This window comes from Bos indicus, chromosome 9, assembly GCF_029378745.1.
Source record: "Bos indicus isolate NIAB-ARS_2022 breed Sahiwal x Tharparkar chromosome 9, NIAB-ARS_B.indTharparkar_mat_pri_1.0, whole genome shotgun sequence".
NCBI lineage: Eukaryota > Metazoa > Chordata > Mammalia > Artiodactyla > Bovidae > Bos > Bos indicus.
The window spans coordinates 16417694-16434838 of NC_091768.1; the positions used below are offsets into that span (position 1 = coordinate 16417694).

Sequence of the window (17145 nt, forward strand, 5' to 3'; positions counted from 1 at the left end):
CTCTCCCTCTGCCACAGGGTCCAAAAGAGTGTTCTATACATCTGTGTCTCATCTATGATTTTTATCTTGATGCTAAAATTTGTTAGAGTAAGCTGATATTTTTCATAGTGATCAACTATAAAATTTTAAAGAAAAGCACTTTCTTCCTGTGAATTAATATATTCTATAAGCAAAATTACATTCTAGTAAAGTAATGCTCAAAATTCTCCAAGCCAGGCTTCAGCAATATGTGAACCGTGAACTTCCTGATGTTCAGGCTGGTTTTAGAAAAGGCAGAGGAACCAGAGATCAAATTGCCAACATCCGCTGGATCATGGAAAAAGCAAGAGAGTTCCAGAAAAACATCTATTTCTGCTTTATTGACTATGCCAAAGCCTTTGACTGTGTGGATCACAATAAACTGTGGAAAATTCTACAAGAGATGGGAATACCAGACCACCTGATCTGCCTCCTGAGAAATTTGTATGCAGGTCAGGAAGCAACAGTTAAAACTGGACATGGAACAACAGACTGGTTCCAAACAGGAAAAGGAGTTCGTCAAGGCTGTATATTGTCACCCTGCTTATTTAACTTCTATCCAGAGTACATCATGAGAAATGCTGGACTGGATGAAGCACAAGCTGCACTCAAGATTGCCGGGAGAAATATCAATAACCTCAGATATGCAGATGACACCACCCTTATGGCAGAAAGTGAAGAGGAACTCAAAAGCCTCTTGATGAAAGTGAAAGTGGAGAGTGAAAAAGTTGGCTTAAAACTCAACATTCAGAAAACGAAGATCATGGCATCCAGTCCCACCACTTCATGGGAAATAGATGGGGAAACAGTGGAAACAGTGTCAGACTTTATTTTTCTGGGCTCCAAAATCATTACAGATGGTGACTGCAGTCATGAAATTAAAAGACGCTTGCTCCTTGGAAGGAAAGTTATGACCAACCTAGATAGCATATTCAAAAGCAGAGACATTACTTTGCCCACAAAGGTTCGTCTAGTCAAGGCTATAGTTTTTCCTGTGGTCATGTATGGATGTGAGAGTTGGACTGTGAAGAAGGCTGAGTGCTGAAGAATTGATGCTTTTGAACTGTGGTGTTGGAGAAGACTCTTGAGAGTCCCTTGGACTGCAAGGAGATCCAACCAGTCCATTCTGAAGGAGATCAGCCCTGGGATTTCTTTGGAAGGAATGATGCTAAAGCTGAAACTCCAGGACTTTGGCCACCTCATGAGAAGAGTTGACTCATTGGAAAAGACCCTGATGCTGGGAGGGATTGGGGGCAGGAGGAGAAGGGGACGACAGAGGATGAGATGGCTGGATGGCATCACTGACTCAATGGATGTAAGTCTGGGTGAACTCCGGGAGTTGGTGATGGACAGAGGCCTGGCGTGCTGTGATTCATGGGGTCGCAGAGAGTCGGACACGACTGAGCGACTGATCTGATCTGATAAGCATACAGTCTTATTTATTCATGGGAAATAGATGGTGCAACAAGCGAAACAGTGACAGATTTTATTTTCTTGGGCTCCAAAATCACAAGGAAATTAGAAGAAGCTTGCTTCTTGGAAGAAAAGCTATGATGAACCTAGACAATGTATTAAAAAGGAGAGACATTACTTTGATGACAAAGGTCCATCTAGTCAAAGCTATGGTTTTTCCATGTACAGTTGTTAAAGTTGGACCATAAAGAAGGCTGAGCACCAAAGAATTGATGCTTTCAAACTGTTGTGCTGGAGAAGACTCTTGAGAATCCCTTGGGCTGCAAGGAGACCAAATAATTCAATCCTAAAGGAAATCAGTCCTGAACATTCATTGGAAAGACTGATGCTGAAGCTGAAGCTCTAATACTTGGGTTACTTGATGCTCATTGGAAAAGACCCTGATGATGGGAAAGACTGAAGATGGGAGGAGAAGGGGACAATGCAAGACGAGATGGTTGGATAGCCATCACTGGCTTGATGGACATGAGTTTCAGTAAGCTCTCCCAGTTGGAGATGGACAGGGAAGCCTGGGGTGCTGGAATCCATGGAGTCTCAAAGAGTCAAACACGACTGAATGACTGAACTGAACTGAGCATTTGATAAGATCTCCAGTCCTTTCCATCACAAAATCCAAAGTTTTTTTAACATAGTCTGACTACTGCATACATACATTTCATTTGGTGATGAGTTATAACTTCTGACCAGTAAATGATCTTATGGCAGAAAGTGAAGAACTAAAGAGCCTCTTGATGAAAGTGAAAGAGGAGAGTGGAAAAGTTGGCTTAAAGCTCAACATTCAGAAAACTAAGATCATGGCATCTGATCCCATCACTTCATGGCAAATAGATGGGGAAACAGTGGAAACAGTGGCTGACTTTATTTTTCTGGGTTCCAAAATCACTGCAGACGGTGATTGCAGCCATGAAATTAAAAGACACTTACTCCTTAGAAGGAAAGTTAAACCAGCCTAGACAGCATATTATAAAGCAGAGACATTACTTTGCCAACAAAGGTCCGTCTAGTCAAGGCTATGGTTTTTCCAGTGGTCATGTATGGGTGTGAGAGTTGGACTATAAAGAAAGCTGAGTGCCGAAGAATTGATGCTTTTGAACTGTGGTGTTGGAGAAGACTCTTGAGAGTCCTTTGGACTGCAAGGAGATCCAACCAGTCCATCTTAAAGGAAATCAGTGGTGGGTGTTAATTGGAAGGACTGATGTTGAAGCTGAAACTCCAATACTTTGGCCACCTGATGCAAAGAGCTGACTGATTTGAAAAGACCCTGATGCTGGGAAAGATTGAGGGTAGTGGAAACGGGGATGACAGAGGATGAGATGGTTGGATGGCATCACTGATTCAATGGACATGGTTTTGGGTGGACTTCGGGAGTTGGTGATGGACAGGGAGGCCTGGCGTCCTGCGGTTCATGGGGTTGCAGAGAGTTGGACATGACTGAATGACTGAACTGAACTGAACTGGAGTAAATAACAAAAATCCTTTTTTACTCTTTACCTGTGGGTTTATTTTCACTTGTATTGATAAATAGGGTGAGCTATTGGGGTTTAACACAGTAAAACAACACCAATTCTGTTATTCTGCCATCTATTTAATAAAGTCAGTCCTATGTATTTTAGATTTAAGTCTCTTGAGCAACATAGGTGTGTGGCAGATGCCCTGTTTTTCTTAGATTTCTCTACTTAATTTTTCATTCTTGCCTTGAAATTTGGCTTACTGTACACTTCCTTAATTTCTGATCTTTGTGTTGATATTTGGTCACCATGGTTTTATACTTGGATCTCTTATAACTTAGTTTAACTCCAACTCTGTGATTACATTTCTTACATATTAAAGTAATTTTCAGTGACAGTCCTTGGCCCACTGAATATACTGTCCTGTTTCTTCTATAAGTACCTCCCTGAGGTCTTGTATCCCACCACTAATATGATTAAAATAGTGTTATGTGGCATGCATACTATGAAGTTCAAATGGCTTTTCTTTTAAAATAGTTACATAACTTAAAATGCTTATTTCAGTTAAATTAATGAGAGTTATTGACTGTATTAATAAATGATCTGTTAGAGATGCAAATAGTCATTTTTAGTGATGTGCATTGTTAATTCTTTATAATTGAATATTATACTCTTCTAGTATATATCTGACTTGATTTAGAAAAAAAATTAAATTTGGTAGGGTATGATAATTCCTACTTAATTCCAAAGAAAATTTGACATCAGGCCAAAGATTTTGAACAGGTCTGGACTTGAACTTTTAAGAAATAAACAGGTGAAACATGTAGATGCCTAATAATTTAGGGACACGTAAGCGAGTTTCAATTCTAAGTAATCTATCTTTCCTAACAGGCTCTCTATTAATGTTGCATGAAATGCCATGTAATGATCACTACCAGTGCAGTTAAATGCTTTTATAATTAAATCTATATTGAATGGATTTTTTTTTCTTTCCTAAGCAGTTTCTCTTTGGGTGTTTAAAATTCTTGCAGTTTAAAGTATTGTGGTGGAAAATGTAAAATGTGTAAGAATGAAGTGAAATTGTGTTCTGTGGCAGGAAAAAATATTTATTTTTTGCCAAATAAATAGGCATTGAATCATATTCATTAATCTAATAACGTATCTTGTAAGATGGCTGGATGGCATCACTGACTCGATGGACACGAGTTTGGGTGAACTCTGGGAGTTGGTGATGGATAGGGAGGCCTGGTGTGCTGCAATTCATGGGGTCGCAAAGAGTCGGACACGACTGAGCAACTGAACTGAACTGAATGCTTGCTACAGCTTAGGAAAGATACTATCTTTTGTGAAAACTATGGGAAATAATACATTTTGGCAAAGAATATAAAAATGTTTATAATTATTTCTTTTACTGTATAATCTTTGTAAGTACTCCATAGGAAGCATGATTCCTGGTTGTTGAAAGCACTATGAGTTTAAGTTCTGATTATTCCATTTAGTAGCAATGTGAACATGGGTTACTTGTTTATCATTTGTAAGTCTGTCATTTAGGATAAATAATAGTACCTGTGGCACAAAGATGTTTTGAAATTTGCATGTGAAGATGTAAATGTAACATGCCTAGTGCAGTGTCTACTGCTTGATAAATATCAGCAATTATGATCACTTTTCCTTGCTAAACAAACTGCTTTACCTGAAATTATATTGAGATTTATTTAAGAAAACTATATGATGTACATTTCATAATTAGCCTACAAATTAGGGAACAGATATTCATAGAAAATATTTATTTTCTTAAGAAAATTCTTTATTTTGTATCCCACTGTTGCTGCTGCTGCTAAGTCGTGTCTGACTCTGTGCGACCCTACAGACGGCAGCCCACCAGGCTCCCTCGTCCCTGGGATTCTCCAGGCAAGAACACTGGAGTGGGTTGCCATTTCCTTCTCCAATGCATGAAAGTGAAAAGTGAAAGGGAAGTCACTCAGCCATGTCCGACTCTTAGTGACCCCATGGACTGCAGCCTACCAGGCTTCTCATCCATGGGATTTTCCAGGCAAGAGTACTGGAGTGGGTTGCCATTGTCTTCTCCGTTCTATCCCACAAAGATCTGTAAAAAATGAGTTATATACAAATGTATTAATTTAACTGAATATGGTAAAGTCCAAAAATGGGTATTTTAGTGTCAGTGACAGTGAAAGTGAAGTTGCTCAGTCATGTCCAACTCTTTGCGACCTCATGGACTGTAACCTACTAGGCTCCTCTGTCCTTGGGATTTTGCAGGCAAAAATGCTGGAGTAGGTTGCCATTTCCTCCTTAGGGGATATTCCCAACCCAGGGATCGAACCCAGGTCTCCTGCATTGTAGGCAGATGCTTTACCATCTGAGCCACCAGGGAAGTCACTTTAGTGGCAGTGCTTCTGCTTAAATCTCCAGATTCTCTTTCAAAACTAAGATTTTTTAGCTTTAGTAAATTAATATGAATATTTGAAGGTGTGTGAATCTAACAAATTTTTTTTTTTTTGCAAAGAATAAAAATGGAAGAAGTTTACTTTAGTACATGCATATACATTTGTCACAAAAAATTAGCAATTGCTATCTATTGATGTGAATTAAAGTCTGTGTAGATCATGCAGTGTGAGCACTGATCATCAATGCTGTGTCACTCACTACAGTTCACATATTGTACAGGTCTTTTGTTGTATGGAAAGATCTTATTATTTTATTACACGAGTGAGTTCTGTTATGTCTTGAAGCATTTTGAAAAAAGATTCAGCTTTGATATTAGACAGTTGAAACCTCAGCTCTGTCACTTACTGGTGACAGAGCACCACTGATTCCTTCCTATGAGCTTTAGTTTCTTTGTTCATCAAATAGAGCTGTGGGAGAGTTAGTGTGACAATGCAGTTATGACAACCACTTGAACAATTTCTGTGCTACAGCGGTCATTTTTCTGTTTTAGGCTCTTGTCCATTCAACTATTCTTTACACCTGAAGCAACAGCTGGCGAGGCTCATTAAGATGCTTTTTCCTAATCTCTTTCCATGTCAAACTGGCCTTGCCAGTCATGATGGAACTGCTGTTCTGGAATATCTGCTTGTCCTAGCATAGAACTCATGTGCTTGAGAAAATGTATAAAAGAAAGAAAGGACTGGGCATCAGGGCTGCAGACCTGAGTTTGCTTTGTGTGCCTATAATCTAAGAGGTATGTGACTTCTCTAGGCCTCAGATTCCTCATTTGTAGAATGATAATGACAACAATATATTTGTCTTGTTGTCTGATGTGAGAATCAAGACATAGGTGGTTTAAAAATGCTTCTTAAGGAAGCAACATAAATATCTGTCAACAGAGATATGGATATGGATAAAGAAGATGTGGATAAAGAAGATCCCTTTGGGAGCACTTTTGATGCTGTAATTGAAAAAGCTGACATTGCTCTTGAGAGTCTGATACTGGGCCTGGAGCCCCTGGTGCCTCAGTGCCTCCCTTCTTAGACAAAATCTGTGACCTTGAACCGCACAGATTCTCTCGCTGGGGAAGATTCCCTGATTGATCACTCTCTGCTTTCTAACCCCTCTACAGACCTTCTAGAAGAGTTTGGCCCATAGCCATCTCTCAACCATCTCTCAATCAACCACCTATGACTTGATTATCACAACATCAGACAACAAGACAAATACATTGTTGTTATCATCATTCTACAAATGAGGAATCTGAGGCCTAGAGAAGTCACAAACTTCTTAGGTTATAGGCACACAAAGGTTATAGGCACACATTTCTCAAGCATATGCTCCAGCCCATAAAGCTGCAGAAGATAGTAATCTCATCTCAGCTTTTGATGTCCCTGAGGGCTTGGACAAGGTGGCAGAAGATGAGTTTGACCCTATTCCTGCATGGATAACCAAAGCCCCGCAAGGTGGGCACTCTAGAAACAGCAGTAGGAGCTCCGAGTCCAGTCTTCCCAACCTAGCCAGGTCTTTACTGCTGGTGGATCAGCTCATAGACCTGTAGCCGTGACCCAGTAGCAGATGCGGTTCTGTAACCTCTATACCATAATACACATTTTCATTATAGAGTTATAAGAAAATAATTTTTTAAAAAATCTGCAAACAAGGGGCCCTCTAGCCCTGATCTCCTATCCCTTCCTTGCCTTCTCCTGTAGAAATGATAAGGAAGGAAAATCACTTTGGCCCTCCAGATACGCTATGGCCAGTTCCTGCCTGTTAGTTTGCTGTTTTCTCATTACCCTTCTTTTTTTTTTTTTTTTTAAAAGCCAGAACATTTATTGTGCGACTAATCGTTGAAATCCTTAAGATGAACTGGATGCTGCAACAGCCGCTCGCTTGGGTTTAGGTGTTGTTCCTTCACGGAATCCATGCCTGAATCTGCGGTATACAATTTTTAGGTGCCTCATTCTACCAGTCCCGGTGGTATTTCGTCTTTTAGCTTTAGCACTCCAATTACACTTTCTCTTTCGCTTGGCAGGGTAGTCACACTTGCCACAGGTCGACTTCTGAAGGTGGTAGGCCTTAGAGCCACAGCGGCGGCACAGCGTGTGCGTCTTCTTCCGACGCTTTCCAAACGATGACGTTCCCTTCGTCATCTTGCTTCTGCCGCCGAGACCAAAGAGCTCTCATTACCCTTCTTCGGTAGCATTGTCTTACATCAAGCACTAGATGTCATGAGCCTCACCTCTGCTGGAATCAACTCTACCACGAGCTTAACTGTAATTGAAACGGGTGAATTGACACCTTTGTCTCATTCTTGCTAGGAATGGCCTCTCAAGTCGATTTTCCCATCTCCTCTGGCCAGATGCTGATGAATGTGTTTCTCTGTTTTTGCTTTTCTGTCCTGCTGCTTATCCTGAGGATATGGCTTCTTCAGCTGATTTTGACTCTAGGCAGTAACCTAAAGATGGGTGTGTGGTGTAAGAGAGGGTAAAACTGACTGATGTTATATGTCCGGAAAGTGGAATTGAGCCCAACTCTAGCCAACCAACCCTGACCTTGTTTGATCATAACTTATACAAAGGATTTTACACCCCATGCAACCTGCCCAGCATCCGTCCAGCGTTCTGGCTTCCACTGAACCATGATTTCTCAAATCTGGAGACGTGACTGCAAGAACTTAAGATCCTTGGATAAAATGTGTACATTATATAAATTCCAAGTATTGCCATTCCTTTTTGTGTTTAACTATACCAAGGTGGGATTTCAGAATTAGCCGAAGACAAGACAATATGGTAATATAATACCTTTTATTAGAAGACTTTTCACTGAGGGGTGGATGGGGGAAGGGGAGAAATTGTAGCAGAAACAGATGTATTTTTCTTGTGATTTTTATTTTGAGTCAAATATTATAAATTGTGTATAAATGAAGACACTGAATAGTTCTGTTTCCACTTGGTGTTTCAAGTTCGATAACAGGTGTCTGTGCAGGGTTTTTTACTCTTTCCCTTGTATAACTATGCAGCAACTCTACAGGGTAACATATGGAATCATTTTAAATAGACTTGTGTGTTGCTATAAGCTTTCAGCAGGTCCTCTGTCTTTGTAGAATAAGCATGTTGTTTATTTTCAGATAATCAGACATAAATATGCTGACATACTAGGCACAATTTCACTCTGGCTACTTACCTTTCTTTCTTGCTGATGTTTGAACTAAAGGATACAGCCAGTGAAATATTTTCACTTGGTTTTCCTTGTTTTCTTAGATTAAAAAAACCAAAAAACAAAAACAAGGCACAGTTTTCTCACTAACCTTAGAATACTGTTTATAAAATAAATGAAGACCCCTGCACTGATGTGAAAAAAAAAAAAAGATGATGTGGCACATATACACAATGGAATATTAATCAACTATAAAAAGAAATGAAATTGTCCCATTTGCAGAAACATTGGTGGACTGAGAGATTGTCACATAGAGTGAAGTCAGAAAGAGAAAAATATATATTTACACATATGTGTGAAATCCAGAAAAATGGTATAGATGGTCTTATTTGCAAAGCAGAAATAGAGATAGACATAGAGAACAAATGTATGGATACCAAGGCAAGAAGGGGACTGGAATGAATAGGGAGATTGGGATTGACATATATGGGCTTTCCCAGTGGTTCAGCAGTAAAGAATCGGCCTGAAATGCAGGAGTTGCAGGAGACACAGATTTGATCCCTGGGTCAGAGAGATTCCCCTGGAGGAGGGCATGGTAACTCACGCCATTAGTCTTTCCTGGAGAATCCCATGGACAGAGGAGCCTGGTGGCCTACAGTCCATAGGGTCCCAAAGAGTGGGACACGACTGAAGCGACTTAGCAAGAATGCATGCATTGACATATATATGCTATCGATACTAGGTATAAAATAGGTAACTAATGAGATCCTATAACACAGGGAACTCTACTCAGTGTTCTGTTGGGTGGTGGTTTAACTGCTAAGTCATGTCTGACCCTTGGGACCCCATAGACTGTAGTCCAACATGTTCCTCTGTCTGTGAGATTTCCCAGGCAAGAATACTGGAATGGGTAGCTGTTTCCTTCTCCAGTGGATTTTCCCAACCCAGGGATTGAACTTGGGTCTCCTGCATTGCAAGCAGATTCTTTATCAACTCAGCCACTAGGGAACCTAAATGTAAAGGAAACAGAAAAAAACAGGGGACATATGTAAACATATAGCTGATCCACTTTGCTATAAGCAGAAACCAACCCAACATTGTAAAGCAACTGGACTTCAATTAAAGATATTTTTAAATGTACTTCTTAAACTGAAAAAAGTCATCTGCAAATGCATTGTTTTCTTGATTCCACTGGTTTCCAGGTAACAGTTTCATATGTGTAGAAGGATTGAATATTGGTTATATTTTTTGATGTTCTTGACGTATTTTCTCACAGAGTTACAGCGGTTCTTTCAAAATGGCTGGCTGCTGTTAGGAGGTGTCTGTTCCCTAGCAACAGCATTTCCTGCCCGCCCTCTGCAGCAACACAGCTTCTGGACACTGGTACACCCTACATGTCACAGTTCAGTGGTTTATTCACCTTCAGCAAACACATCTGTGGACTTTCTACAGCTCATCAAATGAATGGAAACTCAATGACCATGACTCGGGAACCTGCCTGGGTTAACAATTATACATTTCATTAGATATTTGATTTTACTTGTTTGTTAAGTATAATAATTTATTGTTTGAACTGAAGTCTTCTTTGTTTATGATAACTATGATTGCTTATCAAATAAATCTAATATTCTTGAATTTCGTAAGCATCTGCAAAATTGTGCTTTCCATATTTCTGGCTGATAGCCAACCTTTTAAAATATATTAGTGCAATAATAATAGTTGCCAAAGCCCAGAGTTTTACTTAAGCTAGCAAATAATTAGTACCTCACTATAAACAAGCCCTTTATTAATAAATTTGTTAATGATTATTCTGGCTATGGAAATAAGTTCAAATTGGCTTTTAACCTAACAGAAGACTTTAGTTTTATTCTATCAAAGTGAATAGCTCTGCTCATATATAATTTCAGTTGTTAGGCAAAAAGAGCCCTGTATAATTTATTTTGTGTTTTTAATACTTGCAGTTCTTAGCTTCTGTTGAAGCACATTTTCATCAAAATGACCACATAAATCTTATAAAGGTGCAAGCTTTTGGAGTAATCAGATATTTCTCAGCAATCAGCCTGAAAATTGTCCTGACAATTCACAGTACGGCTAATTAGTCTGTAGTTATATTAATTGATGTAAGACTCGCTGGTTGTTACTTTTGGATTATAATTTTGTTTTTTTCCAAAATCTTTCAGGCAATTATGATATCCACTTGTAAAACTTGTATAATACTGGAGACTAGTGATACCTTGAGTTTTGCATCTGCACTTTAAAATCTTCTGTTATGGCATTAGCATGATAGATGGTTCCTTAATGGCTACAATTCAGGATATTGCTTTAGCTTCTAAAAAGAGAAAATTAGCTAAAGACTAAACTCATCTAAATTCTATTTCCCTTTACTCAAATCATTATATAACTTTTTAAAAATAAAATCTTATTTATATGTAGAATCTTGTTTTTCACACAGCACTCAAGAAGCATGTGTGAGCAAATTGTTTTTCCTACCACCTACTGTGATATAATTCCCAGGTGCTACTTCAGAAACAGAGTGGTTATAAGGTGTAGAGATTTGGGGAGAGGGAAGGTTGAGAGGTTTCTTTGCAAGCAAAATCTTAACATAGGTGAAAGTGACGTTCGCTCAGTAGTGTCCAACTCTTTGTGACCCCATGGACTATGCAGTCCATGGAATTCTCCAGGCCAGAATACTGGAGTAGATAGCCTTTCCCTTCTCCAGGGGATCTTCCCAACCCAGGGATTGAACCCAGGTCTCCCACATTGCAGGCGGATTCTTTACCAGCTGAGCCACAAGGGAAACCCAAGAATACCGGAGTGGGTAGCCTATCCCTTCTCTGGGGATCTTCCTGACACAGGAATTGAACCAGGGTCTCCTACATTGCAGGCAGATTCTTTACCAACTGAGCTATGAAGGAAGCCCTATGAAGGCCTATGAAGGAAGCCCTGTGAAGGCCTATAAAGGAAGCCCTATGAAGGCCTATGAAGGAAGCCCTATGAAGGCCTATGAAGGAAGTCCTATGAAGGCCTATGAAGGAAGTGTGCACAAAAGCACTGCAACATTGCTATGTTCATGTCTGGAACATAGGAATATAGATCTCTTTCAAAAGAGCAGTAGCAAATATGAGTTTTCACTAGAAAATTTAGTACAAAACAACATGCTATTCAACTAGTAACAAATACTTGTTTTTTAGAGAAATGGACAACAGTTACAACAAAATAATTTATGGCCATAACCATTTGAAAAGATGGATATGAATGACACTGTGATTTAAAGAAATATAAGCTTTAAAATAGCTATATAACTCATAGGATCAATACAAATGTAAAACCCTGACAATATCAAGTACTGATGAGATTTTCTGTAAAAAAACTGTTCTCCCATATTTTTGGTGGGGATGAAATGACTGCAGCAATTTTAAAGGCTGTAAACTAGCAAGGTAAACAAACCCTGTGACCATCAGTTTTCATTCTGAGTATCTTCAAAAAAAAACTAGTGCATTTGACGAAGGAGATATCAATAGGGATGGATTGCAAACAAATTAAAATCTTAATTAAAAGGGAAAAGTAAATTAAATGTAGTATATTTAAAAATTTATTTTTATTTTATGTTGGAGCATAGTTGGTTAACAATGTTGTGCTGGTTTCAGGTGTTTAGCAAAGTGATTTGGTTATGCATATACTTGTATCGATTCTGTTTCCTGTTTAGGTTATTACAGAATATTGAGCATGTTCCCTGAGCTATAAGTAGTAATAGGTCCATTTTGTTTATCTGTTTTATAGGCAGCAATATGTAGGTGCCATTCCCAAACTCCCAATTTATGTCTCCCCCTCCGTTCCTCCTAGTAGCCATAAATTCTTTCTCTGAGTCTGTGAGTCTATTTCTATTTTGTACATAAGTTTATTTGTATCATTTTTTTTTAAGACTCTTGCGTATAAGTGATATCATATGATGTTTGTCTTTCTCTGATTTACTTCATTCAGTATGATAATCTTCAGGTCCATTCATGTTGTTGCAATGACCTTATTTCATTATTTTTAATGGCTGAGTAATAGTCCATTGTATATGGATACCTCATCTTCTTTATCCATTTATCTGTTGATGGAAATTTAAATTGCTTCCAGGTCTTGGCTACTGTAAACAGTGCTGCAGTGAACATTGGAGTGCTTGTATTCTTTTGAACCATGTTTTTCTCCAGATGTATATCCAAGAGTGGGATTGCTATATCACATGATAGCTCTGCTTTTAGTTTCTTAAGTAACCTCCATACTGCTCTCCATAATGGCTGCACCAATTTACATTCCCATCAACTGTGTAGAAGGGTTCCCTTTTTTCCACACTGCCTCTAGTATTTATTGTCTGCAGACTTTTTAGTTATGTCCATTCTTACTGATGTGAACTCATTGTTTTTTCCCCTGGGGCCCTGGCTTACACTAGACCTTGTATGCACCCTTCAAGGATGATTTCTGTTTCCCTCAGTCCTATGGAATTCCTGTGATCAAACCCTATTGGCCTTCAAATCAGATTATCTAAGGCTTCTTCCTCTAATTACTAAATCCTTAGACTGGGAAGACTGATATGGGGCTCAGGACTTGCACTCCTGTGGGAGAACCTCTGTAATATATTTATTTTCCAGATTGTGAGTTGCCCACTTCATCAGGTATGGGCTTTCATTTAATTTTTTTTTTTTTTGGCCAGGACATGTGGCATGTGGGATCTTTAGTTCCTTGAGCAGGGACCAAACCCATGTCTCCTGCAACGGAAGCTTGGAGCCTTAACCTCTGGACTGCCAGGGAAGTCCCAGGGATTCGATTTGATTGCAGTTGTGCCCCTCCTACTGTCTCATTATGGCTCCTTCTTTGTCTTTGGATGTTGGGTATATTTTTTTGTAGGTTCCGGTGTTTGTTTTTGTTTGTTCACTTTTTTTTTCTTTTTGGTTGATGGTTTTGAGCAGTTAGTCATGATTTCAATGTTTTTATAAGAAGAGTTAAGTTCATGTCCTTCTATTTGTCCATCTTGCCAGCAAGTCCTCAAAATGTGGTACATTTTTATACAAGGAAATAATCCACATAAGCAAGGTTCAGCAGAAATAACCAATCAGACTCTTACAGAGATGAGAGGTATTCTTTCAATCAGACTGCTACAGAAATGAGAGATATTGACAGTACAGTATCAAAGGGATCCAGGAGATAATAAGAGGGAAAAACTAATATGATGTGAGATAGCAGTTGAATTTTTCTCTAAGAATTTACTAAAGATACAGATGCTCAGAATCTTAAAACGCACATGTTGCAAGCAGGATAATGTGAAAAAAACAAACAAACAAACAAAAAACACAACTAAACAAACAACGCTCAGAAGAATTGTAGTAAAATGAAAGAAATCAACCCTGAAGGACTGATGCTGAAGCTGAAGTTCCAATACTGTGGCCATCTGATGCAAAGAACTGACTCATTGGAAAAGACCCTGATGCTGGGAAAGATTGAAGGTGGGAGAAGGGGATGACAGAGGACAAGATGGTTGGATGGCATCCCCAACTCAATGGACATGAGTTTGAGCAAGCTCTGGGAGATGGTAAAAGACAGGGAAGCCTGGTGTGTTGCAGTCCATGGGGTCCCAAAGAGTCAGACACAACTGAGCGATTGAACAACAGCAACAAGGTGGAGACAAAAGAGATCTTAAAACTAGCCAGAGGAAAAAGACTGACTACTTAAAAATTGACTGCTGATGTCTCAAAAACAATGGTGATAATATTTTTCTGTACCGAGAGATGGGAATGAGTCATAAATGTAAACTGAAAAAGCTATCTTTCAATAAAGACCCTGGAACAGAGACACAGCTAGAGAGCACATGTGGAAAGCTGTCATTACCAACTATTCCTCTTACAAAGTTCCTCTCACTACTTTAAGCTTTCAGGGTGTACTTCAGGGAAAAGGAAAATAATTGCAAGAAATAGGTTAGGATACAAAAAAGGAAGAGTCAACAAATAAAATGCAAACTGTTGAATAAATTGAAGAAACATTTCTTGGATAAAAGAAATATCAGATTTGTAGGGTTACATCAAGCTAGAATTAAAATCCTAGAAAATATCATATTAGTTGAGAGTGCAGTGATATTAGTTTAAACCTTCTAAACTGCTTATATTTTTTCAGGAAGAGATGAAAGATACTGATCATCACTGAATTTTATTGAGAGTTAAATCACTAACAAAAAGTCAATAACAGAAAATATATCACTGACAGAAAAGAGAATCACTTCAAGTAGGGCAAGATGATTGTTAAAGAATAAAGAAAACAAAAGGGACAAAATCAGGTGATAGAAATGAATAGAAACATAAATAATTATAATCATTATAAATGGTTTCAACTCTTCTATAAAAGATAACTGATTATCAAAAATAATTTAAACTACTTTCTTTAAGAGACATAGCTAGAACATAGGGCAGGGAAAGGCAAGCTGGACATAAGAGAATGAAAAAAACCCACATCAAGGATAAATCAACAAAATAAAGCTCTTGTAATCATACTAATACTTTACAATAGATTTTAAGGGTAAAAATCTTTAAAGTGAAGAGTGGCACTATACTTTAAAAAAAAAAATTCAAAACATCCTGCAGATAATTTCAATTTACATGTGTCCCATGAAACTTTAAAATACATAAAGCAAAAATTTACATAACTTCAAGGAGAAATAGAAAACTCTACCATGATAGTGGGAAATTGTAATGCATGTCTCTTAGGAAGAATTAGATCACATTATAAAATAAAGCAGGAAGGATTTAAGAAGATTTAAACAGTTGCATAAATAGATTGATTTAATAGGCATATATATATATATATAAACCCATGTACTCCAAAACTAAAGAATAAATATACTTTGCAAATTTTCTAAAAATTTAGAAAAATTGACCACATCCTAGAATATAAAGTAATGTAGAAGAGTTTATAGCCTTTCACCAATACATCACCATTTTTAAGCCAAAGATAGAACTGGAGTTTTTATATGTATTAAAATCTATTACAAAAATAGTCTTATAAGATATATTTCTTATAAATTGTGCCTTTAAAAATACTTTAAAGGCATAATTCACATACCTATGGGTCAAAGAAAAATAAGGGAAATTAGAAAATACTTCATATTGAAAAATAATGAAAAATTTACTTATCAAAGCATATATATAGAAGCAACAAGGTCTGGTATAACACAGAGGACTATATTCAATATCCTGTGATAAAACATGCTGGTGTTTAGTCATCAAGTCGTGTCTGACTCTTTTGCAACCCCATGGACTGTAGGCCATGAGGCAACTCCATCCATGGGGATTCTCCAGGCAAGAATACTGGAGTGGGTTGTCAATTCCTTCTCCAGGGGATCTTCCCCATCCAGGGATCGAAGTCTCATCTCTTGTCTCCTGCATAGGCAGGTTCTTTACCACTAGCGCCATTTGGGAATCCCCAAGGCAGATTCTTTACCATTGAGCTACCAGGGAAGTGGCATAATGGGAAAGAAAATAAAAAAGAATGTCTAGATGTGGATATCTGAGTCTCTTTCTACACAGCAGAGATTGGCACAACATTGCAAATAAACTGTACTTCAGTTTAGTTCAGTTCAGTCACTCAAGTGTCGTTCACTCATTGTGACCCCATGGACTGCAGCATGACAGGCTTCCCTGTTCATCACCAACTCCTGGAACTTGCTCAGACTCATGTCCATTGAGTCAGTGATGCCATCCAACCATCTCATCCTCTGTCGTCCCCTTCTCTTCCTGCCTTCAATCTTTCCCAGCATCAGGGTCTTTGCCAATGAGTCAGTTGTTCGCATCAGGTGGCCACGGTATTGGAGCTTCAGCTTCAGCGTGAGTTCTTCCAATGACTATTCAGGACTAACTTCCTTTAGGATAGACTGGTTTGATCTTCTTGCAGTCCAAGGGACTCTCAAGAGTCTTCTGCAACACCGTAGTTCCAAAGCATCAATTCTTCGGTGCTCAGCCCCATGAATCGCAGCACGCCAGGCCTCCCCGTCCATCACCAACTCCCAGAGTTCACCCAGACTCACGTCCATCGAGTCAGTGATGCCATCCAGCCATCTCATCCTCTGTCGTCCCCTTCTCCTCCTGCCCGCAATCCCTCCCAGCATCAGAGTCTTTTCCAATGAGTCAACTCTTCGCATGAGGTGGCCAGAGTCCTGGAGTTTCAGCTTTAGCATCATTCCTTCCAAAGAAATCCCAGGGCTGATCTCCTTCAGAATGGACTGGTTGGATCTCCTTGCAGTCCAAGGGACTCTCAAGAGCCTTCTCCAACACCATAGTTAAAAACCATCAATTTGGAGCTAAGCTTTCTTTATAGTTCAACTCTCACATTCATACATGACTACTGGTTCAATAAAATAATTAAATAAAAAAGCATATATAGAGAAATAATTGATAGAATTAGTATTTTATGAATAATATTATATTATTTTCCTATTGAAACTGAAAAATAGGGGCTAAAAAACCAGTTTAAGAACTTAGGAAAGGAAGAATAGAATAAACCAAAAGAAAATAATGAGTAGGCAATATTAAATGTAAGAAATTAAAGAATAGAAAACAAGGAAATAGTAAGG

The 17145-nt window shown here is 38.6% G+C and overlaps 1 pseudogene; it reads right to left on the reverse strand.

Moving 5' to 3' along the window:
• Positions 1-7185: 7185 nt before the first annotated feature.
• Positions 7186-7572, reverse strand: LOC109563613 (large ribosomal subunit protein eL37 pseudogene; annotated as a pseudogene).
• Positions 7573-17145: the final 9573 nt, after the last annotated feature.